Source organism: Xenopus laevis, chromosome 4S, assembly GCF_017654675.1.
Source record: "Xenopus laevis strain J_2021 chromosome 4S, Xenopus_laevis_v10.1, whole genome shotgun sequence".
Taxonomy (NCBI): domain Eukaryota; kingdom Metazoa; phylum Chordata; class Amphibia; order Anura; family Pipidae; genus Xenopus; species Xenopus laevis.
In genome coordinates, this window is record NC_054378.1 from 48,257,740 (window position 1) to 48,282,628 (window position 24,889).

The 24,889-nt window shown below is 37.7% G+C and overlaps 1 protein-coding gene across 1 annotated transcript in view; it reads left to right on the plus strand.

Moving 5' to 3' along the window:
• znf469.S (zinc finger protein 469 S homeolog) overlaps positions 1-24,889 on the plus strand; it is a 354,800-nt gene that overhangs the window by 147,147 nt on the left and 182,764 nt on the right. Inside the window, exon 3 of the mRNA XM_041561203.1 lies at positions 18,274-18,348. The gene's annotated coding sequence lies outside the window, so the exon portion shown is untranslated. The remainder of the gene's footprint in view (positions 1-18,273; positions 18,349-24,889) is intronic.

Below are 24,889 nucleotides of genomic sequence, written 5' to 3' on the forward strand. Positions count from 1 at the left end.
TGTTAATTATGTGGAAATTTGCAACAGAGTCACTATGTAGCTGAAGTACACCAGGGTTTGTGCAAACCTGAAAGAGAAACACTTGACATGCTGTGACTTACTTAAAAAAACGTTATCAGTATTACTGTGACTTCATGGTCCTTACAACCTGTATTTGTTTGTGAATACTGTACCATGGTATGCATTAGTAAAACTGCACCTTGTACAAAATTAAAGGTCCATCTATATAAAAGCATACTGCAAATGATATGCCTTTATTTTAGTAACAGTAGTTGGGAATAGTGTTCTCGAGGTTTAGGGGATGCAGATAGTCTTATTGGCCCAATTACTTTGAGATATTGAAATGCCTCATTTGAACTGATATTTTCCTTCATTAATAAACATTGCCAGTAGACACTCTGTTTATCTTGTTCTGAGTCATAGTTTATACAGATAATTGGAGAAATCACATTCTACACATCTTGATAGAGCTGTAGCACTACCTAAAGTCTGTGCCAGCTAATGAATCTTATTGACAGAAGGGTGTTGAGAGAGTCATCATTGTTTCCTTTTTTCTCTCTGTTGCTACATCTGTTTTAATTCTATTTCTAAATACATTCTTCATTTCTCCTCTTAGATCATGGTTGCGGTTATTGGGGTTTATTTGCAATGCACCCTTGTGCCAACCATCCTGATTCATCATAAAAATCAAATGGATTGGCTCAGACCAGATGCCTTGAAGTAGTGATGTGTGGGTTGACCCAAAACAGAAGTGACCCATGGGTAGGGCAAGTTTGGGTTGAAATTTGCTCAGCCATTGTAGACTAGGGTCGGGTGCGGGTCAGGATTTGGAAGTACATTCTGCTTCTGCTCCAGAACATTCACTGTCTTGGAACCAGAGGCGTGCACAGAAGTAGCGTACAGATCGAGAAGACAAGGGTACAGGTTGGGTGTGGGTCCTACAGTGGCAACATTTTATAACTGTGTGAACTATCTAGTGAAATATTTCTTATTAAATGATTCATACTTTCCCCCATGCTGGTATATACTGTACACATCATTGGCCAGCTCACCAAATTCAACATGGTTTGCTTGTAAGGCATTTCTAAGGATATTATGGAGAGGAGGGAGGGAGTCCTTCAGGCAAGGAGTTGCTACTGTGACAAAACACACACAAGGAACAGGATCAAAAACAGGGAGACAAAGGTGAATCTAGATCAGGCAGGACAAGGCCAGAGCAGGCGATGAACAAGACTAGAACAGAGAGGAGCAGGATGGAGCAGATGTAGAGACAGGACAGGAATGGGACAGTGCAGGTGAAGTGATCAGGACAGTGGGGGCAGCAGGACTGGATCAGGACTGAATCAGGATGCAGGAAACAGAAGCAAGACTGAAGCAGGAGTGAACAAAGGCAGGACTAGGAACAAGACTAACAAGAACAGAAAATGACTAGATACAAGTGTACGATCAGGAGCAGAAGCAGGAGCAGCAGCCAGGAACAGAAGAGCTAGGGTAAAGCTTCAGTGCTCATGACAAAGCCAATGCTCAGGCACCAGCAGTGAGGAGGGCTTTTAAAGAGCAGAGTTTGTCCTGATTGGCTGAACCAATCCAACCAATAAGGCTGCTGGGGTGATGTAATGAAACCAGCAAAACAGGTGGAAGAGAGATTATCACATGCTGGCTGCTCTCCTAGCCCAGTGGTTAAGGTGTACAGCCAACAACCAGATGGTCTCTGGTTTGAACCCAAGCAGAGTCTTACAGTGCTGAAATGGGTTGTTTTGAATGTATGGTTGTATGGTTTGGAGAAAAATGGACTCTTGAAAACTGTAAACACAGACTAATGAGGTCCTTTTCTATATGATCATATTACTATCTATTCCAAACAAAGCAATCAGTTGAACCCAATCTATGAGTCAATGAGCTGCCTATGTATAGGCAATGTTTGCAGGAAGAATCCTTGTGATCCCATCTGAGAATGTGGTGCAGTGCTTTGCACCCTTTTTTTTTGTAATGTGCACATAACTCCATTTGTTGTAAATGAAGCTTATACTGCTATGTTGCATAAATTCAAATTTTCAGGACCTCGGGGTCTCATTTTCAAAGAGTGCGTACACCATCACATATCAATGAGAAGAAAAACAGGCAACCTATTTTCTTGTAAAAATCAACATTGTTTTAAATGTAACAACTGAACAATTTCCTTCCATACACACGATAAGCACGCTAGAATTTACTTCTGTGTTTATCACTGGTATTCTTTTTCACATTAATTTCAATCCTAGCATTTCGTGCAGAGCTGTGTACATGTCGCTCCCTAGCATGGTAGCCAAGTTTACCACGACAAAGCCAAGTCATTGTAGTCCCCCCTCTCAATGAATGGCAAACAGGAAGAAGCCTCAAGCTGGAGTCACAATCCACATAACCCACTCAAATATATATATATATACACTCTTCTTTTTTGTTTCAGTTTAGGCACGTGTGCATTCAGAAATGTTGGCTCATTCCCAAAACACACACTTCATTCTAAATTAAAAAGTAACCTGCAGCACTAGTCATAACTTAACCCCAGTGTTACTTAATTTACTTCCTCCTTCCGTACCCCACTTATCTTTTGCTACCAGTTCTCTGGCAACACATCTATGGAATTAGTTTGTAACAAAGGCTTTTTTGTTTTTCTATAGCAGAGTATTCAAGAAGTATCAAAAATTGTTCCCTAAAGATCTTGGCTGACACTGGAAAGATAAATAGCATCTATCATTTTGACAGCCAATGTATATTTATGTGAGTCTTTGCGTATATGTATATGTATATGTATGTGTTTATGCACAGAAGCCTACAGCCCAATTTGTGTGTGCTCTCTGTTTTTAGGAGTCTGCATGTAGGTCATTGAAAGTTTGTATGTAGGAGATCTCTTTGCATGAATGGTCCTCTTAAGACTGTAAGCCTTAATCTATATTTAGTGTATTTACAATTATGGCTGTCTGCATGTGAGAATGTGTACTACCATTCATTTGCTTTAGCACATTTATTTAAAGGTGACGTTTTGCAAACCCATAAGTATGTTAGCTTACCATGAAGTATAAATATTATCCTTCCAGATATGTTGCCATTTAGGATGTTAAAAATATGGAGGATTAATGGGTCATGATGATAATCGCTTGAAAAGCAAGTGGACTTAAGAATTATGATTTAAGCAAAAACATGAGACATTATGCAGTTTTTCTTTGGCAGTTTGTGCCTCTTTTTTTAGTTTAGTCAACACATAGTATAATATATATCTTTTAATGGAAATGTCATACTTTAAAAAATAAATAGCCTGCCACCTAAAACCACCTATTAAAAAAAAAACCCTGCACAATGGAAAAAATGGTAATTTTTAAACAAATTACCAAATCCTTACAATCAACAGACAATAAATCAGTTCCCTCCCCCAGAGGCTGATTTCTAAATTTTGTATCAACATTCTTTTAAAAATAGTAACCGCTGAAAAAAAATCAAAGCTAAACTCGCAATTTTTTCTTGCAATCGTGTTTTTATGCCATTTGATGGCAAATGAATATTGCTTTGTTGCATTCATTTTTGAATGTGGCAAAATCTCAAAAAAACAACAACAAAAAATTGTATCAACTTGCTTGAATGCTTTGGCTATACTCCTCTGACTTCTTGAGAGAATACAGGTTTTGGTTAACGGGGTTTTTCATTTAAATTGTTTAGGTTTTTATATTAATAAATCACAGAAATTACATTTAAAAGCCATATTTGAAATTTAGGAGGGAGGAAACATTTGAGTTCATTTCAATCTTCTTTTTAACATTTTATGGCTCAGATTACCCATAACCTTTGAACTGGTAAAATTTGATCGGAAAGGTCTATCATTTCTGTTCCAAGGAGCCCCAGGAAAAGTATCATTGCAGGTCAAGTTATTCAAATGTCTTCACTGAGAGCAGTTTCATATTTTGTGTTGGCATTCAGCAGGGGTGCCCAGACTTTGTCACCTCACAATCTACACCATCATCCTACCTCATAGCAGGATGGCACAGAGGCTATTCCATGTACCCAATACCCCCAATATCCCAAGTCACCAAAATACACTGAAGCCTATGGGCAAATTTTATGTGCAACAATTATTTTCACGCTACAAATTTTTATGTGCGCCAATTTTCTACCTTAAGCTTGACAAGTTTTTAACGTACAACAATTTTTAAATGCAATAATTTTCTACGAGCGTCAATTTTCTACACATGACAATTTTTCAACGTAACAAATGTGACGTGCAACATTTTTTATGGGCAAACATTTTTTATGCACGAACATTTTTACGAGCGCCAATTTTTACTCATAACTATTTTACAAGGGAAAATTTTTTTACGCGTGACAATTTTTTATGCAAGACAATTTTTTTTACACCAATTATTTTTTACGCGCTGCAATTTGTTTTACGTGTCACAATTTTTCCGTGGTCTACTAGGAACTTTAAAGTGATTGACTGGTAGAACGCGATCAACGTCATGGGCACCCCTGGCATTTATATTTTGAAAAACATATTTTTCAAGTCATGATGATGCATATGGTTTAAACAACCAGATCTTTGCAATTTAAAATACTTAATTTCGTTTTATCTCAGATTTGAGTTCCGTGTCCATAAAGAATTGATCTTTTCAGTATCCTCTGAAGTAAAAGCACACACATATATATATATATATATATATATATATATATATATATATATATATATATATATATATATATATATATATGTATATATTTAATATAGAAATATTCTTTGATATGTATCAAACATGATTAATTTTGTGTTTTTTTTTATCAATGCTGAGGGATAATAGCTGGGAGTTTCTCACCTGTGGTATGCCATATTAATACCTAATATCTAGTCAAACAACCAGGGGCAATCCTGGCCATTTTGCCAACCGAGGCAGACTTCGTTCTGCCGACCCGCCTCTCCCCACCGCACTCACATTTTCAGCGCCGGAGGCGGTCGGGGCATCCAATTGCGCTCTCTGCACTAGAAGAGCTGAATTTCCTGGTTGAAAAAAAATAGAAATTCAGCTCTTAGTTATCCGGAGCAGCAGTTACCAGGGGGTGCTGCCGCCTTAGACGAGTTTCTCAACTTGCCTCATTGGCAGAGCGCCCCTGCAAACAACATTTAAATATGCAATGCAGGAACACTGCATATACCTGAGTAGCTTCAAACCAAATGTCTGTATGCCTGCAATACAAACCATTCCTTTTTAGATGTTTGACTAGAGTTTTATTTCTAATGGTTACAGATCCGTGGAGAACATAGTCTCATATAGTGATGGGCGAATTTATTTCGCCCGTGTCAAAAAAAAATTTCTCGAAAAAACGGACACTGGCGTCAAAAACGGGCACCGTCGCCAAAAATGGGCACCAGCGTTAAAAACGAGGCGCTGTTTCGCGAATTTCACGCGAAATTCGCAAATTTTTCGCCGAAGCGGAACGCCACAAATTCGCCCATCACTAGTCTCATATTATTTGCCAAAATCCTGAGTTTTAGGCTTAAATATTGAGTTTACCAAGTGTTTTATTGAAGCACATACTCTGGTCTTTTGACAGTATGGGGTATTCTTAACATTAGGATGCTTTCTACAGACCACAGTCTTAGCAGAACCAAAACATTAACACTAAACCACACTTCTGGAATATGTATAATTGATACTGCCTGGCAGATACCAGTTACTACAAACCAGAAAGCACTTGCCAGCAAGTTTATTTTTTAAATGAGTGCAGGTGCAGAACATTTCCTTGAACAATATTAGTGCAAAATTTCTGGGAATTATGTTTACTTATGGTAAGTAGTGATAGGCGAATAAATTTGCCTAGCACTAATTCGCGGCAAATTTCCACGTTTAGCCGCCGGCGAATAAATTTGCGAAAATGCAATTTCCGATTTTCAAGATTTTTTTCGTGAAAACGGTTGAATTTTTTTGTGTAACTACTTCTCTACAGTTAAGATAAAGACTTTGCTGTGATAAGGACTAGGAATACAGGAATAGGATCCATTATCCGTAAACCCATTATCCAGAAAGCTCTGAATTTACAGAAAGGCCATCTCCCATAAACTCAATTTTATCCAAATAATCCAATTTTTTTAAGTTATTTTAATTATTAAGTTTAATGGAAGTATTGCAGTGTTAAGGTTGGTGACTGTATTACCCATAAGGGTTTAAAATGCCAGGTTATTCCGTACCACTCTGTTAAACTGAAGAAGCCTATTGGATGAGTAGTAAAATGCTTTCAAGATTTCTTTTAAAGTCCATTTGTTTTAGAGTTATCACTACTGAATATGTTTAAAAGTTATATCTTGCTATAAAGATATGTGGTTATGAAGCAGAAGGGGGCATGACTTGATGGCATTCGGCAGTCTTAAAATACTGAAACTGATTTAGTAAAAAATGAAAATTAAATCAACCAATGCGATGTATAACATCATGTCATGTATAACAACATGTCCTGAATCTTAGGGTTTCTGGACTTGTTTCTGTCTATAATTGCAGAGAAAAACTCAGTTTGTTCCTTTAAATGGTTTTTTATGGGAAATGCTATATTTTGGAGCTTCTCTAGGAGACCATCAGTTTACAAAAAATGTATCTACTGTTTTTCATTACAACCAGGAAATGGGTTTATTAGAGATGCCAGATCAAAATCTAATCAACAGCTTTTAACTTGGAATGTCAAGTGCTGCTTCCTGTGAAGTGGATAAACACCCAACTTGATGACCAAAAATGTTTAATAATCAATCCTTTAGGTCATATGGAACTGATTTGGAAATCATCTCTAAGGATTTAAACCATTAGAAATGTTAATATTCATGACTACCTTTGAAATAGTGCTAGTAATTCACCCATAGCATACAAAGTGGCAGCTTGGTGTAGAAAGGCTGTTTTGGTGCCACCCAAAATGTAAAGTTCTGAGCCCTACAGCCATTTGTCTATAAAAATAGTTTTTGATTCAAATATGTACAATTTTGTTTAGAAACCCAGAGCAAACTAATTCTAGTTACATTATGCTGACCTGGTAATTAATGAAAATATCTCTAATTTGTTGCTATAGGTTACTTGGCTGAGCTATTCTGTTGATTAACTCAGCAGAGGCCAGAGACACCATGCTCAGGAACTTCTGCTCCACCTGGAGCCCACTGTTAATTCAACTAATGGTCTGGAATTTTAAAACTGGGTAGGGATTAGCCTTTCTCATTGATGATGCAACAGTTAAATGTCCTAACTCAAATAAGAATTTCAATTTACAATCTGCCTTGCATTTGTGTGTGTTTGTGTGTATATTACAGCCCTGTGAATATTTTCCTATTTTCACTCTGTCCACTTGCACCCAGAAAGACTCTATTTCTTCTGAATAAATGAAATCTATAGTTGTGTTTATAGGCTTTAATCTGCTCTAGGTGTCAATTTTCCTTTTTCTTTTCGATAAAAAGTTATACAGCAAGATACTGTACTGTATAATTTTACTTGTAACGTATATTAAGGTTGTCACTGTAGAAGAGTTATGTGAGGGTTTATGTTAATTTGAGGGTACAGTGGTTCCCTCAAGCCCCCACTTACAGGAGTATATTTCACATTGTTTGCTGGTATATGAAAGACTAACAAAGTTTTTTAGCATTAGGTATAAATTACAGATGTGCACGGCAATAGCCAAAGCAAAAAATGTGCTCATAACATTTGGCTTGATCATTTTTACTATCCATTTTGGATGTTCTTCCTAACTTAGATGTCTATAAATCTCTAAAGAATTTTTGGGGTTGGTGTCTGCAAGCATCAAAATAGCCTTGCCAGTTTTTAAAGTTATAAATATCATAAGCTTCGCCCACTATATTAGATTTGTCAGCCCCTGCTAGCCTTCATCAGTGGGAAACTACACAAAACTTCCACTTATTTTTCTTTCTGTAATGCACTGAGATCATCACAGTATTGGGATATTGTTAAGGAAGACATATTGTTCCCTTGATATCCACATCATTAATGTGTTTGAAGTATTCCAAGAACTGTTTAAAATAAAATCACACTTGCTCAGTTCTATTGTTAAAGGCAAAATGCCATGGCTTACTGGGAATGGGTATAGTAAGAAGGGAAACCAGAAAAATGAAGTCTCTACAATTTTGCCTGAGAAGTGTAAAGAGCACAATATCATCACTGTAAAGGTACTATCATATCTTGGCTACCAGGGGTGGCATACAAGCAAGGTGAGTGGCTTTCAGACATGAAGAGGTTACAAGATCTTCTGTTTTGTTTTCCAAAGGGATCATGCTTGCCAGACTTTCCTTCCATCATATGCTGGAAGAGATTACTGCGAAAATTGTCACCACTGCACTTCCAGGGCCTGGAATTGAAGCCTAGTGTCTGGCACATAAGCACACAATAAATCAAAACAATTCTGGAAAGTAAAATTGGAGGCAACAGCTATGTCTATGCATAAAGGGTCTGCTTTAAACTTGTAAGGTCATTTAGGAGACAATGCCATTGGGAAACCATAGAATGTATCTATTTTTTAATTGTGCATTATATACAATAATATATAGGGATATAGGATTGTTATTAATTATAGTTTTAGTAAGTCATTAATAAATATCTATATGAATAATGTTTTTATTATAAACTGTATGTGTTACCTTCTTAATTTAGGGTTAAAAAGGTTTCCTGTATTTAAAGATATGGTATTTACTTATACGAAACTCTTGTTGTTCCTATAATGAATTGGAGTGCCCACCCCACAAGTGTCGCTGAGGCAGAGTAGTCTATTATAATTAGATAGGGTTGGGTCTGGGTCATCATAATGCCCACACACTCCATTTCTGGTGCAGGTTGAATATAGTCGGTTAGAGCTGAGTGTATTAAAGTCCCTTGGATTCAAAGTGTTGGGTTGCATTCATTAAGCATATCAACTGTCAGGGAGCCGGGAGCTCCCTCTAGGGAGGTAGTCAGGATCGAGGAGGAAGCCCTCTTGAGGGAGCAGGATCGCGGTGTCCAAAGGGTTAATCCAAAGAGTAGTCAGAATCCAGGCAAGAGTTCAGATGCAAGCAGATAACAGCAAAGTCCAAAGTCCAGGCAAAGGGTCAAGATAGTAATCAGGAACAAAATTAGCAATAGTAGCTCACAGGGAACCCAGGATACACTTAGGGAATGTATTCCTCTACTTGGGCGCCATTCTGGCGTCTTGGTCGCGTTTTTATTATGAATTTGGCGCCTTTGTGACGTCACCGACGTCCTGACGCTGGCGTCGATGCGCTGGCGTGTTTGCGCCGGCGCCGCTACCCACGTGGCGGCCATGGGCGCCACCATTTTGGGAGCGACGCCGGAAGGGATAGACGCGCCGCCCGGAGCTCCTGGAGCTGCTCCGGGTGGCGTTCGTGACATCAACATGGGAAAATTGAAATGCCACATTTTTTGCATACACTAAAAAAGAAAGCAGTTATGTACCTTATGTTCATCAAGTCAACTATATGTCACCCAAATGTTGTGCTATTGTGTTTTTGTTTGTGTCTTCTATAAAGCACAAATAAAAAATCATTGCCATTTTTGGGATATGGTGAATTATATTTTGTCCTGTTTTCGGCAAATGTCATAGGTTTGTATCTTTTTATTCAGTTAGGACTGGTACACAGGTCGAATTGTTAGGGAGAAGATGAAAGCTAGAAAAGGTTTTAAGAATATTGTATTGATCAGCAGGAGAATAGAAACAGTTTTTCCCCAGCTCTCATGGCCCTGCCCAAGCCAAGGTACTTCTTGATGAAGGAAAGACTGTATTACCCAAAATTCTTTAATGAAACACATACTTTCTCTGGCAATTACGTAACTGAATCTAGGCAGAAGAGACTTATAATATCTAGCTGCTGAGCCAAGAACAAAGTACAAACAAACAACATGATACGTTTACAGGCATCACCTCACTTACCTGTCCCCCTATTTAGTGTGTTTGATTATTTGTGTGAAATCCCTCACTGTAAATGATTATGTCTAAAGCAGTGTGCAAAGTGCAACAAAATGGATACAATATAGTATATTTGTTATGTTTTTTTTTTATGTTTTTTATGTTATATTGAGTGCTATTTGTGGTATTTACTAGACTAAAAAAAGATTTCACCACTAATCACATCATAATATTTTTCTTGGTCATCCAAGGAAAAAGTACCATTGAGATGAAGTTCGCATAAAAAAAATAAGGAACAACAACTTACTGACTGTTACTCCTTCTGTGCCCCTTCTAATATACCACCAGTTTTTTTTTCTAGTGAATTCCATTCTTACATATGCCATTCAGTTCAAGAGACCATCATGACTCAAATCCTGTGGGCTTCTCTGCCTCCTTGTCACTTTCCACCCATGAGACAGAGTTCACTGGCTTCATGTCTACAGCAGTGAGAGAACTGACAGATCCCAACTCCTATTAAGCAGAAGAGATTTTTAGTTTACTACCCCCCAACCCCATGCAATCTAGCTCCAGAAGGTCTTTCTGAATCTCTGTCACCATCACAAGGTGCATTTTTATGCATGTATGGTATAGGAGGATATTGGTTGCACAACTAATGCAAAGGCCTACAATGCAATGTTACTATAAGATTAGTGGAGCTTTGTTTTCTTTCATGGCTCTGTTTTCTTTCTACCTTAATCAAGGGCACAGCAACTACATATTGTTCTTTGCATTGGCTATTCAACAAAAACTTGTCTTTGAACCAGGAATTCAAAAATAAGCACCTACTTTGAGGTCACTGGGAGCAACATGCAAGGGGGTGTGAGCAACATGAGCAACTGCTTATAAATGATCTGTATAGGTTTCCTTTAGGTACTCTATTTCTTTGATACTCCAAAACATATAGGCAGGTTAACTGGTTTAACTGAGGTGGCACAATATGTCTGTAAAGCTCTGTGCAAAGCATTACCAGTGTATAGAAAATTATAACAAAAATTATAAATAGCTTGCCCCTTTGCTCAAAACTGAAGTGCGGATTCAGCATTCTGGGGGAAATCTGTTATTTAGTGTAAACACTTTCCTCCATTTTAGTCTCTGTAGGTTACCACACAAGATGAGTAACAAGCATAATCAGAGAGTGTGAGCTGACGAATTGCGTGTTATATACTTGACTACTTATGTGATTCATTATAAATCTATATAAAACACACCACCTTCACAGGTTTCTGATAAAAGAAATCAAGCCAGCTATATGAAACTCAGGAACCTCTTGTAACCCTGACAATGGTTTAGCTGATACCAAATATTATTCACAATTTAAGATAATTTTCTCATAAGTTTATCTACCCACACACTTACCCACCCTTTTTCCAGACTAAATTGCACACACATACACAGAAATCAGTTACCACTCCTTTGGCTTCCTCCAAACCTTCAGCAGCTAAACCACTCTGGCTAGTGTCAGGCGATCTGATCTTGGCCTGCAGAAAAATGCGGGTTGAGTATCCACTCCTCCATTGCTCCTCCGCTGCTCCTCCGCTGCTCCTGCACTGGCTGATGTAACTGCATGCTTTTGGGTACTAAATAACTTGGTAGCAGAATGGCATTTGTTATGATGAACTTTGTAGCAAATAATGTAGTGCATGTAGACATACATCAATTAGCCAGACAACCTACTGCTTTACCCTATTGAATATCATTTTATCAGTAGACTTGTCCAGCTCCAATAACATCACTATACTTTTGCTACAATAAGATAGGATAGGGAACATCTTAAATAAACACTTAAATGGGACACTTTGGTGGCAGAGCAGAATTGTAATCACACATCTTCAGCAAAGTTTCACTTCCATCGGTACCAGCCAAGTAAATCATTCATAAGCTGCATAACATATTTCACTTAAAAAGCACACCAGTTGTAGAAAGCTATTTGATCCCACAGGATTTACAGCTTCTGAGGTCTTTTGCTTCCCTTCGAGTTTGTAAAACTACTGCTTATGTCCTAAAATAAATAGCTTTTCCCAAACAGCAAGCCCCTACTTCACATCTACTTATATAATGCAGCCGTTGCCCAATCCCTGAAATCCTCCTTTTTTTCTGCTTTCAAGAAAAGTCAGTAAGCCTTACCCATTTTAGTTTCAATTCTTTCTTGCTGCTGCTTCATCTGAACTGCAATAATATCTGCAAAAATGTCAAATCATTTGCAGTCCCAGCCAGCGAATACCCTAACAGCAATTGTCACTCCCTGTGCCTTAGGTTAAGTTCAGAGCCATCCAACCAGGAATTACAATGAAAGTCTAGGAACTTAATGCAGCGGATCGAGGTCTAGAGTTCATAGCTAACTTAATTTGAACATCATTTTATTTATTTTTGCATTTGGCTTATGGAATATGGTTTCATGTGCTGTTCTCATCTGGACAACAAATGTGACCGTTTCACAAAATGTTAATTTTGATCCTTATTTACTTTTTTCAGTTGGGGTTTTATGCATATTAGCAAAGCAGTTGAATACTAGATTGAAATATTGTTTACTTGTAGACAATGAATAATTTTTTATTGCCTGGCTCTGAAATACTTGAATTGCAGCCATTAAAATATCACACACAATGCACTTGTCCTAAATTTCTATTATCTATAATAGAAAAGCCTTGTTCATCAGTATGCCAGTTGCACCTACTCTGGTGCATGAGGCACAAGGCATGGCACAGTTAGGTGCAGGGATCTGTAACTTCATAGTAATTACAGGACTCATTTGTGGTGCTGCATTTATAGGCACTGGCTATTGGAGAGCTGAATCACATGTAGTTGAAGGGTGAATAAGTGCATGCATATGTCCCATCTGTGTGCCACCCCCTTCCTTGTTCGCATTGTGCCCCTCTAAGCTGGCACATTTTGCATATAATTTATGCAGTCATAATACTACTGGACTTTTGAATGTATTTCAGAATGTAGCACCATGGTTATAAAACATGGAAAATTCAGCAATTGTTTGCACTTTCCATACCTCTGGTAAATAAGTTGTTCTGGATGCCCATAGCAAATATTGGCAAGACTTTATTATCTTATGACTATGAACAATGCTAATCTTTTATAGTCTGGTCAAAAGAAAATCTATTCATTTAAGCACTTTGCTCAAAAGGTCAAAGCATCTGCTCAGATTAATCTGGTGTATTTTATCTCACATTGGTTTTCAGATGTCGTCATGCTTGGATGCAAAACCCTTGCATTCATCAAATTGTGAAAAACGATTTCATATAAAGACATTTCCTGTGTACACACAGTAAGAGTTTCCTTGGGTTTGTGGATATTATGATTTGCTTCTATTGCATGGAATTCAGTCATTTTGTTTGGAAGCATCTGCCTTATACCACTGAAGACACAAGACATGATTTGGGTATTGAATTTTATAGTGTGCAGAAAAATATCTAGTGGTTTGAAATGCAGTTGATAGTATAAAATCCTGTCTGGATTTAAACCACCTGCAGTTTACTACACACTATGCCTCTGCTCTAAATGAGCACATAGTCTAGTTCCTGGTTAAATGCTTTGTTATCCTTTAATATTCCTGATTAGGAGTTTGTCTTACAATTATTTGGTGATTTATCAGGTTCTTAACCCAGCCTGCCGACTACGTCCAGTTTAGTCCTTACCAACTCCTTCTACGCAATTAACGTTTGCCCCTGTGCGAGCCCCTGGATTCTCATGTAGTAAGACATGGTGGTTCCTGAGTAACTGAGAGCTGGGCACAACACCAAAGGTGGCTGTTATAGGCAAAACATTGCAAATAGAATGGAATCTAGTTACTCCCTTGGGGTTTAGGTGTGCCTTACTTGAGCCATGGATGCTAAAATAGCCTTATCGCTTCATATTCCAGCTAATTGTTTTATGATCTGCACCGTATCATGCAACAGGCAACTTCAGACCCTAAGGTAAACTTTCCTGATAGAAGGGGTTGTAAACAATTGTTTGTATTCCAAGAAACCCATAAAAATTACATTTGTGATCAACGAATGAGGATCCTGAAATTTGGGCTTGGACTCGGCAAGAGTCACTTTAGATGCATTTTTAAGGGCAAGGCCTTATTCTATGATAACCCTGATTCAGGTGCATAGAGGTATATTGAACGGAATTCAGACATTGGGCTGTTGATATACAGTGGAATGACACAGCTTTATGTAGCCAATTCCAAGTAGGGGTTTTGATCATTGGGAAAAGGTCTTGCAACACTTTTACGTTTTTGATGCCCTCTGGATCTGTTCCTCCTGCTCAATCCCCTGAGGAGCCTATGGAGATTGGGTCCACTAAAGTATCGCCGGAGGAAAAATTCCACAGACTTTCCCATGGTCTCTGTATGTACTTGAAAAAGGCTGGTGAGACTAAGGGGCAAATTCACTAAGCACCGAAGCGCCTAGTGCTAGCGTCAATTTGCTAGCATTGGGCATTTTCGTTACTTCGCAAATTCACTAATGGACGCTAGCGTAACTTCACTAGCGTAACTTCACTAGCGTAACTCTGCACCTTTACGCCTGGCGAATTTGCGCAACGGACGTAACTACGCAAATTCACAAAGGCGCACATTGTTCTGAACGCTACCTTTTACGCTAGACTTCCTTCGCCACCTCAGACCAGGCGAAGCGCAATAGAGTAGATAGGGATTTCTTCAAAAAAAGTTAAAAAAGTGCGGCGAAGTTACGCCTGGCGCAACTATGAATCTTATGAATTTGCCGTAAGTCAGGCAATATCTTTTCTATGTCCCATAATTCTAACATGGGAAATCTCTGGGAAATTTTCTTAATGCCACTTTTGCCTTTAAATGTCTGCCCCTTGCATTTGTTTTTCCTTTTATTTTTAGCCTCTTGTTCAAAATCCCATTGGCTATGGGTTAGTTACACCAATAACCCCTAAACTTGAGAGATCTGTGGGAGGCACTAGTACACATTCTAGGAGATTGCTTTTCATGAAGGTGTATCCATATTTTTGTGATTTCCTGGGTTTTGATCCCAGTCTGTTCCAGGTTATGAGTTTGTGGAGCTTTTTTCCATTTCTTCTGATGGGGAAAACTGTCTTTATGATATTCTTCAGATGCCATGCCCTAGTAGGAATTAGAATCATTTTTCCCTTACCATGATCTCATACACATGATCCCAATGTTTGAGTGTATTAAATAATGCAAGCTGGCCACATGCAGGTCTTGTCATTACCAGCAACAACAAAACCCGAGAGGTACAGCACAGTGGAGAGTCACACTTATTGGACATCATTTAGAGTGCACATTTCACTGAGACTTAGTCATCTTTGGATATTAGTATTCCTTTTCCCATAAGCTTAGCCAGTAAATTTGAACTTCACAATTATTTGTAGCTTATGTGTACCACTCTAGCTATATGAGGTCAATGCTTAGACTTATTGTATCTCAAAAACAGATTTGTTCTGTCAAAACTAATATGCAAGTGTGACAGCTGATTCGTTTTGGTCTCCGCTGTTTTATTGAAGAGCAATGGCATGGACCCAGAGATCTTTCCGATATGATAATACAGGTCAGTAAAGCATTTGCATTGGACTATTCCTCTAACCAACAACTGATAAACATTTCAGTACTTTTGAATGTGGAGTAAGAGAGTATGGAAAATGACTCACAGTAACATTGAGGCAGTATCTGCTGTGATATATTTTTCTGTGTCAGGTTACCAGCTGAAGTCCAGGAATGCTGTGGTTTCATGGTGAGGATTAGATCCTGCTAACAACATGTCTTTAAGGGGAGCCTGGACAGAGGATCATATGGTTCTCTCGGAGCTCAAAACTCTAGTGTGGAAAATTAGGGATAAGCAGTTTCCTTAGACTTTTCTGAAGTGCATGCTACCTCTGTTGTCCTCAAGCCAAGAAAGAAACTGAATTCAGATTGGCAAGAAAACGCTTATTTTTATACTTAATTTTTGTAGCACTGACATGCCTCATTCAACTTCAACAATTACATTGGTCTAAGTTTTATACTGTCTAAAATATACTTATTTATTGTTTCTGCGGATTTTGTGAAACAAAGGGCATCCAGTTCAATGAAACAAATTCAGACTATTTCATACTTTCTTAAAGGGATACTGTCATGGGAAAAAAACATCAGTTAATAGTGCTGCTCCAGCAGAATTCTGCACTGAAATCCATTTCTCAAAAGAGCAAACCGATTTTTTTATATTCAATTTTGAAATCTGACATGGGGCTAGACATATTGTCAATTTCCCAGCTGCCCCAAGTCATGTGACTTGTGTTCTGATAAACTTCAATCACTCTTTACTGCTGTACTGCAAGTTGGAGTGATATCACCCCCTCCCTTTTCCCCCCCAGCAGCCGAACAAAAGAACAATGGGAAGGTAACCAGATAACAGCTCCCTAACACAAGGTAACAGCTGCCTGGTATATCTAAGAACAACACTCAATAGTAAAAACCCATGTCTCACTGAGACACATTCAGTTACATTGAGAAGGAAAAACGGCAGCCTGCCAGAAAGCATTTCTCTCCTAAAATGCAGGCACAAGTCACATGACCAGGGGCAGCTGGGAAATTGACAAAATTTCTAGCCCCATGTCAGATTTCAAAATTGAATATAAAAAAATCTGTTTGCTCTTTTGAGAAATGGATTTCAGTGCAGAATTCTGCTGGAGCAGCACTATTAACTGATTTGAATTTTTTTTTTCCCATGACAGTATCCCTTTAACCATCTCATGCAGGATAAACAAATGCCTATTCTTCCTGACCTTGTACTGCCTCCGTTTTGCTTACTTGATTCTTTGTCATCAGTAAAACAAATCTGAAATTCAGAGGGCAGAAAACATTGGACAAATGAAAAAACTTTAAGGTGGTTATTTACTAAACTCCGGTTGGGCTTTTTGGGGCAAAACTCTTTTTGTTTTTTAAAGGTCCAAATGAGCAAATCAGGCAGCACTCCGGATAGATTTGAGTAGGTTTATCGCAACAACAGGGTAACAACTTTGCTTACACATTTCAGGAAACATGCCCTTAATCATAGGCAATCAATAGGCATTGCCTATGATTAAGGTAATGTTACCGAAACGTGCAAGGCGAAATTGTTACCCTGTAACCTACCTAACCTATCCGGATAAACCTACTCAAACCTAGTGCTGCCTGATTTGCTCATTTGGACCTGTATCATTGCTGGGATGCTGGTGGCTGAGCATGCGGAGTTTACGGAGCTGACTGGAGGGACATTGTGTGGTGGGGTGAGTCTTGAGCGGTCATATCCTCATTTACTTTTTTTTTAAAAAAAACTCACATTTTTCAAGATTTATTGAACCCAGTTGCAGCAAAAAGCCAGAATATGGAAATCTACCACCTGCTGAGGTTGTGTATAAGTCAGTGGCAGAGGCCCCTGTCCTATTTCTGAACTGCGATTAGCCCAAAATCGCATCTTTTCTGGCAAAAATCTGAAAAATGTGGGCTTCCTAAAAAAAAACGCACTCGATTTTATCTAGTTTTTACCCGATCCGATTCAATTTAGCTTTTAATAATAAAAAAGGTCTACTCTTGGATTCTAGTTTGAATTTTAATAACCCCCTACTGTTTATTTTTTGAATGCAACATATTTGCTCTTGATAAAACGTGTTCATACTTGAGAAAACATTTCGGCAAAGATTTCTTTGTTTGGAAAGTTATGATAGCTTCATAACTATGATAACTAGGAAAGATTTATAACTAGTAAACAGTGAATATGTTATTTTTTCTCACAAGTACATTTTTTAAAACGTATAATTAAATAAACAACATGTGGCATTATATATACAGTATATTATGGGTTTACCTTTTGGGTAGTATTTTTTTACAGTATACACTATAGCTCCAACTTTGACTATTGGGTATTGAATATTACAAAGTGTAATTCAGTTTATAAAATAGAACTTGGAGTGATGCAGAAGAAATAAAGTGCTGAATGCTGAACTGTAAATCATGACAATGATTAGGTTCATATTCAAATATGAGCTGTTATAGAACTTATCTTTGTGGCTGCACTGAAGTCAGGAAGTCTAGGTCAACCATTTGAGCTTGTTGCAAGAGTTTGGTTGGCATTGCACGTATGTTTGTCTACCCCTGTTAACTTGTACCAGTGTAAATTATATCATGATTTAGAGAAGCTCAAAAATGTAGGTTGAGACATTTCATATGGAATTGTATCAATATATATATATACTATATATATATATATATATATATATATATATATATATATATATATATATCCGATATTTATAAATATGTGTGTGTACTTTAAACTATGATTTTCACCATTGTCACCATCCTAAATTTATTTTATTCTTGTTATTTAGGATTAAACCATCATATAATTCCTAATCACTGGATTCTCTGTTCACTATTAAACCAAGCAACTATGTAATGACAAGGTAAGGCATTATATATATATGTTCTTTCCATAGTCCTTCTATAGGTTAAGGGATATTGGTGATGCCAACTATTTTTCGTGATACAGTACATAGCAATAGATTGTGTTTTCCACATTGGTTTCCTGCAAAGGATTAACAACTGCAGTCCCTATGGATTTCAGATAGTGCTGGTATTTAGAGCATATTGAGGGGGTTATTCAATGAAGTCCAATTTATTCTGGTCAGAGTTTTAAAGGGGAAAATACAATTTTTTTGTGGGGAAAAAAAAAATCTGTTTGAGATTTATTATACTCTGAGGCTGCTAAAAGTCCAAATAACAAATACTTCATCTCAAACCTGCCGAGCTCATGTAGAAGTCAATGGCAGATGTCCCTTTTACAATTGGAAGATATCATGATCTGCATATGATAATCCAGAAAATTTGGGGTTTTCAGGCATAATCCGATACATTTGGAGTTTTCAGGTGTCAAATCTAAAAAAATCTTTTTCACAATTTTATTGAGAGTTTATAGAGACTTTTCCCACACCAGATTTTACAAATTATTCTATTGATAAAAAAGGAAAAATTGTGGACGGGTGTTTGGCCGAAGTTGTTTTACTAAAATAATGAGAACATTTTGGAATTTAGTAAATAACCCCCTAAATGTATTAAAGTTGTCTAATAAGCATTTCAATCTGTTTAGCTGGCCTAAAGGCATTTCCATGTCTTTAACTATAGATATTCTAAGAAATTATTTAAGTTGTTCCTTGCTTTAAGAAGAAGATTGACACTTTGAAAGGGAAACTTGTAATTCATGGATGTATAATCTACAAGCCTTCAGCAGTTGTTGTACTACACCTCTTAACATCTCCATGACAACCTTTGGCTGTATGTAATATGCTGGAGCTGGAGTGTGATTTATTAGACCAAATATTAAAGGGATACTGTCATGGAAAAATAATTTTTTCAAAATGCATCAGTTAACAGTGCTGCTCTGCACTGAAATCCGTATCTCAAAAGACCAAAAAGATTTTTTTATATTTAATTTTGAAATCTGACAGGAGCTAGACATACTGTCAGTTTCCCAGCTGCCCCCAGTCATGTAACTTGTGCTCTGATAAACTTCAGGCACTCTTTACTGCTGTACTGCAAGTTGGAGTAATATCACCCCCTCCCTTTCCCCCCTAGCAGCCCATCAGCCAGTCCCGGACTGGAAATCTGTGGGTTCTGGCAAATGCCAGAGTGGCTGCTGTAAGATGCCATAGAAAGTGACTATTAAGTGGGCTGATGGGGGCTGTTTGGGCCTCTGTGTAGTAGGAATGGCAGAGCCTATTTTGAATCCCAGTTCAGCAGCTTCCTGACACAAGATAACCGCTGCCTGGTAGATATAAGAACACCACTCAATAGTAGAATCCAGGTCCCACTGCGACACATTCAGTTACATTGAGTAGGAGAAAGAAACAACAGCCTGCCAGAAAGCAGTTCCACCCTAAAGTGCTGGCTCTTGCTGAAAGCACATGACCAGGCAACATGACCTGAGATGGCTGCCTACACACCAATATTATAAATTTAAAAAAATACACTTGCTGGTTCAGAAATGAAAATGAATTATTTGCAGTGTAAACAGTGTAATTTAAAAATAAAAACTGCATCATAAAAATCATGATAGATTCCCTTTAAGCTTATTACTTCAGCCTATGTTAAGAAAGATTTTAAATTGTTACCTTGTTTAAACTCTGCCTTAAATGTATCATGACCTTTTCCCTTTCCTGCATTTCTGTGTAAAAAACACCTCTACAGGCGAATCAGCAAGCCCTGCTTTATTTATACAGTGGGATTTTAAAAGATAATTTATTATACTGCTGAAATGATTCTGTCTGAAATGTATATTAAAAATTGCATATAAGGGCTGCAAGCAGTACTGATTGTGGCTGCCTTAAGGCAAGTGATACAAGGCAAGCCAATACAAAGCAGGCTCCATCGGGCAATGTGACAGAATAAAGGATTGCTTCAGTTCAGAGAGTGTGCAGTACGTGCTATCAAAATTGCATAATATCCTACAGCTGGTCGATGGGTATATTTATCAAGCCTTTGGATGTTGTTTTGCTCAGAGGAGGAAAATCTGTTTTAGAGCGGAAAAAATATGACATAGTTTTAGTCAAACTTCATTTGTTTCTTAATTAGTGACATTTTTTAATATGAATTAACGGTTTCAATATTTTCTACTTTGTGTGACAGAGTTTTCGTTTAAGTGTATTTTATAAATCTGGCTCACCCTGGAATCTACACAATATTATTACATCTGTAAGATTTTCCAGTGTCATTTATCACAGGGGCTCTTCTGAGGTTCAAAGTATTTTTCACATTTTTCCAGGCTGGAAATATATCATATGTTTATAGCAAATTCCATACCATAAAAATTATCGTCTTTACATGTGTTTTGGAGAAGACCTTCAAACCTTTGTGACCTGTCAGCAAGTAACCGTGGGCTCATGTTGCCCTACAGGGAGGGGGGGGATTACCAATATTATTCCCTGAAAAGGAAACTACGATAGGCTGTGCAAAATAAAAAATGTTTCTAATATAGTTAGTTAGGCAAAAATGTAATGTATAAAGGCTGGAGTGATTGGATGTATATTATGTCAGTCAGATCACTACTTCCTGCTTTTCAGCTCTATAACTCTGAGTTAGTCAGCGACTTGAAGGGGGGCCACATGGTACATTTCTGTTCAGTGAGTTTGTCATTGATCCTCAGTATTCAGCTCAGATTCAAAAGCAACAGATATGACCCATGTGGCCCCCCCTCAAGTCTCTGATTGGTTACTGCCTGGTAACCACTGTAACAGTCAGTGTAAACCAAGAGAGCTGCAAAGCAGGAAGTAGTGCTCTGACTGACATGTTATACATCAAATCACTCCAGCGTTTATACATTACATTTTTGGCTAACTAACTATATTAGAAACTTTTTTTATTTTGCACAGTCTATCTATTTACCCAGTTTTTATTTTTATACTGAACAATTCCTTTAAAGGGAAATATGCCCTCTTTGTAAAAACAAATGGAGGTAATAAAATATTCCCCATTGTTCCCTTGAGGCAATCCTGAAAGAATTGGACAAAAACAGTGTACAATTATCAACACACCCAGTGGATATAAAGGTGCATAACTGCAAAGCAGGCATGAGTGGGCATTTTCACTCAGTACAGTTCTTTAGCAAACCTTCTCAGGTATTCATTCTAGAATTTCACCAAGAGATCTATTTCAAATTTAAAATAAATACACCAAAGTCATTGTTTTCTGATCCTTGCCTTTCACATCAACCAATGGGATCAGAGCCCTTGTCAATTCTCCAACTGTCTAGATAAGTAGGTTCCTGGTCACCATAATTGTAAACAGTTGATTGAATGGCAGTCTTTTTTTCCATGAAGAAAAATTGTAGCATAACTTCTCTAACAATGATTTTGCAACATGTATTGTAAAGCAAAAATGCAGCAAGTTGTGGGCTTTTCTTTCTCATTTTTTTTTACTTGAATTTATTACTGTTGGTTGCCAAGTCTTATTTATATCAGTTGGGTGGTTAAAATACTGGTCAGGTGGCAACTAACTATGCTTCTGTTTATTTTGTTAATAAGGGGAGCATGGTGGCACTATGGTTAGGGCCCATCCAAGTCATTGCAGCGCACTCCAAAGTCAAAAAGATCACTCAGATAGATTATCAGTTAAAAGATCATCCTTTATTGATTTACATCAGGTTAAAAAAGAAATGCTAGCTCATGGTCTGACGCGTTTCGTAACTATGTACTTCATCAGAGACCTGATTAATTTAGAACCTCAGAATTGGTGTTGGGATATACTTTTTGGAATGTTAACTATGGTTAAGGCAGCCAGGTTCCTAAGTTTGATTCCAGCCTGGACACAACCTGTAAGGAGTTTGTATACTCTGTGTTTGCTTAAAAGAGTTTCCTATGGTTTCCTTACCCCCTCCAAAAACATATATGATAAAATCGACCTCTTTGTGAATAGGATAAGCACTGAACGCTCCTTTGGGGTAGGGACTCATGTGAGTGATTTTTTTGCAAAGTACTGCAGAATATCTAGACTTGACCTGTGTAGGAATATGCAGATTACATACTTTTTTTTTAAAACTTCTTTTTATTAAGTTTTATATTTATATATATATATATATATATATATATATAAAATAAACAAATGAATGATAAGGAAAGAAAGGAAAATTTGTTAAATAGAAGGGAGAGGGAACAGACCAAGATTAAATACACACCGGATTTTGAAATACATGAGGGCTATTGGTATCAGAGTTGAGCACCCACAACATCCATATGTTTATGAATTTATCTGTAAACCCTCTGGAAAAATAAGCAGCTTTATACCATGGCAGGGCCTTATTTACTAGTTCCTTCCAGGTCTCCAGTGTTGGTATGTCTGGTCTGTTCCATTTTAGGATGATTTGTGTTTTAGCATAATGAATTAGAAGTTGGAGTAAAGTTCTACTTTCCGCTAAGTCTACAAGACATCTTGTAAGGCCTAGTAGTGCCACTGCTGGATCCAGTTGTATTGGAGGACCATCACTTTAGATATATATGCAAAAATTTGTATCCAGTATTCCACAAGCTTAGGACAAGACCATGTCATATGCATCCAGGATCCCGGGTGTCCACAGCCCCATGTGCAATTTATGTCTCTAGTGGGAGTCATTCAATGTAGGTGTTCCAGGGTCAGACAGATAGGAGCAGGAGTAGGAATTGTACCTGAATCAGTTTATCCCTGGTTGCTATTGTAGGGTGTGACAGGTGTCTCAAAACTTCTGTCCATTTATCAAGAGCCAGTTCACCAATATCCTGAGCCCATTTGTTATAGCAACTGAGAAATTGTTTTTCCTCCTGAGATTGCAAAGTCTGATAGATAGTGAAGAGGGGTTTTGGAACCTTCTGCACCTATAAGCTGGTTTCCAGTACAGTGTCCTGAGCAGATTACATACTTTATTTGTGGGGCCAAGGGCAGGTTTAGAAAAGCCCCAGAAAATGCCACCCAAGACAGGAACTTGCTACCAACTGTGATAGCCTTGGGACTACTGGAACAAAAATTAATTTCCCGTTTAATCACTTCTTAACTAATTCACTCTCTAAGTAAAAAATGCACGGACCTTAAAACAACTTGATATATTAAGGTTTATATAAATATCACTAGGAGCAAAGTTTAAGAATTGAACTGTTGACTGACACTTTTCCGTGCGGAAAGTGTGTTGGTAGTACTTCACGTCATATTTTTGGAGAAATAAACACTTGATTGATCTTGCTTGTCAGTATAAACCTCCAGACCGCTATGATTTAATATTTACATGATTTTCTAGTAGACTTAAGGTATGAAGATTCATATTACAGAAAGATCTGTTATCTGGAACACCCAAGCATTCGGGATACCAGGTCCCTTACCTGTATAGATAATTGTGCATATTCATATATTTAGAAATACAAGGTAGATGTTTATGATTTGTAATGAATAAATATCTATGTTACTAGTTTATTTGAAAAAAGATTATTCAGTAAGTTAACACATTTATCCATTGTCAATCTTTCAATTGTTAATCCATTCTCAATCTTGAGAAATTACCTCTTGTCTGCTTCATAGTGAAAAGGTCCATCAATTAGCACAGGGCTTTGTTTTCAGACCCATATTGTGTCAGAGATGTGTCCCCTGCAGCTATTGAAAGTTCTGCCACTGAGGGGCTTCACTCACTGACTAAATTAGAGGCAGTCACCCTGTTTACAGTGAATGAAATCCATATGGGTCATGAACGTCATAGTGAATGGAGCGGGTTGAGTAGGGGCAGGCTAGGATGGTAAATTCATAGGAGACTCTAGGATATACTCTGGAACTGTGATAGCTGCAATTGGGGGTACACCAAGGGAAACACATTTTCAAACTTCTTCCATTCACTGGCTCTGCTTCGCATAAAAACAAAACAACAGTGTGTTTTCAAGAACTTTCAGAAAAATTCCTTATTGTGAGCAAAGAACCTGGAAAAGTTATCACACACCTAAAAATCCTTATAGCTTATTTCAGTTTTATTCTCGTCTGCATTTCTGTAGTTCCTAAGCCATCTCTGTATGTTATGGTGCCAGATATATAAGTATATATATAATTCTAATAATCATATATGGCATATGGTTTAAGCCTGGAATGTATAAGCTTGACAGCTATAATCAGGAAGATATCGAACGTCTGATGATGCTTATGATACTCTTGTTGACCCAACTAGAGAGCATATTTTACTCAACTAATTATATTACAACAACCTCCAGTAAGCCATTAGGTAACGAAAATCTTATCGTGAAATCTCTATAGCTGACAGATACTGCGCATGTCTGTTCCTGCGCAATGTGATTGTGAGTGTAGAGTATAAAGTATTCCTGGGAATGACAATGATGGACGGTACAGTAAAAAAAACAGCCAGAGGGTTGCAAGTTTGACATCCACTACCAAGGTCGAATTGCAAAATAAGCAGCTTGTTCGGCATACTCTTCATTACTGTCTTGGTAA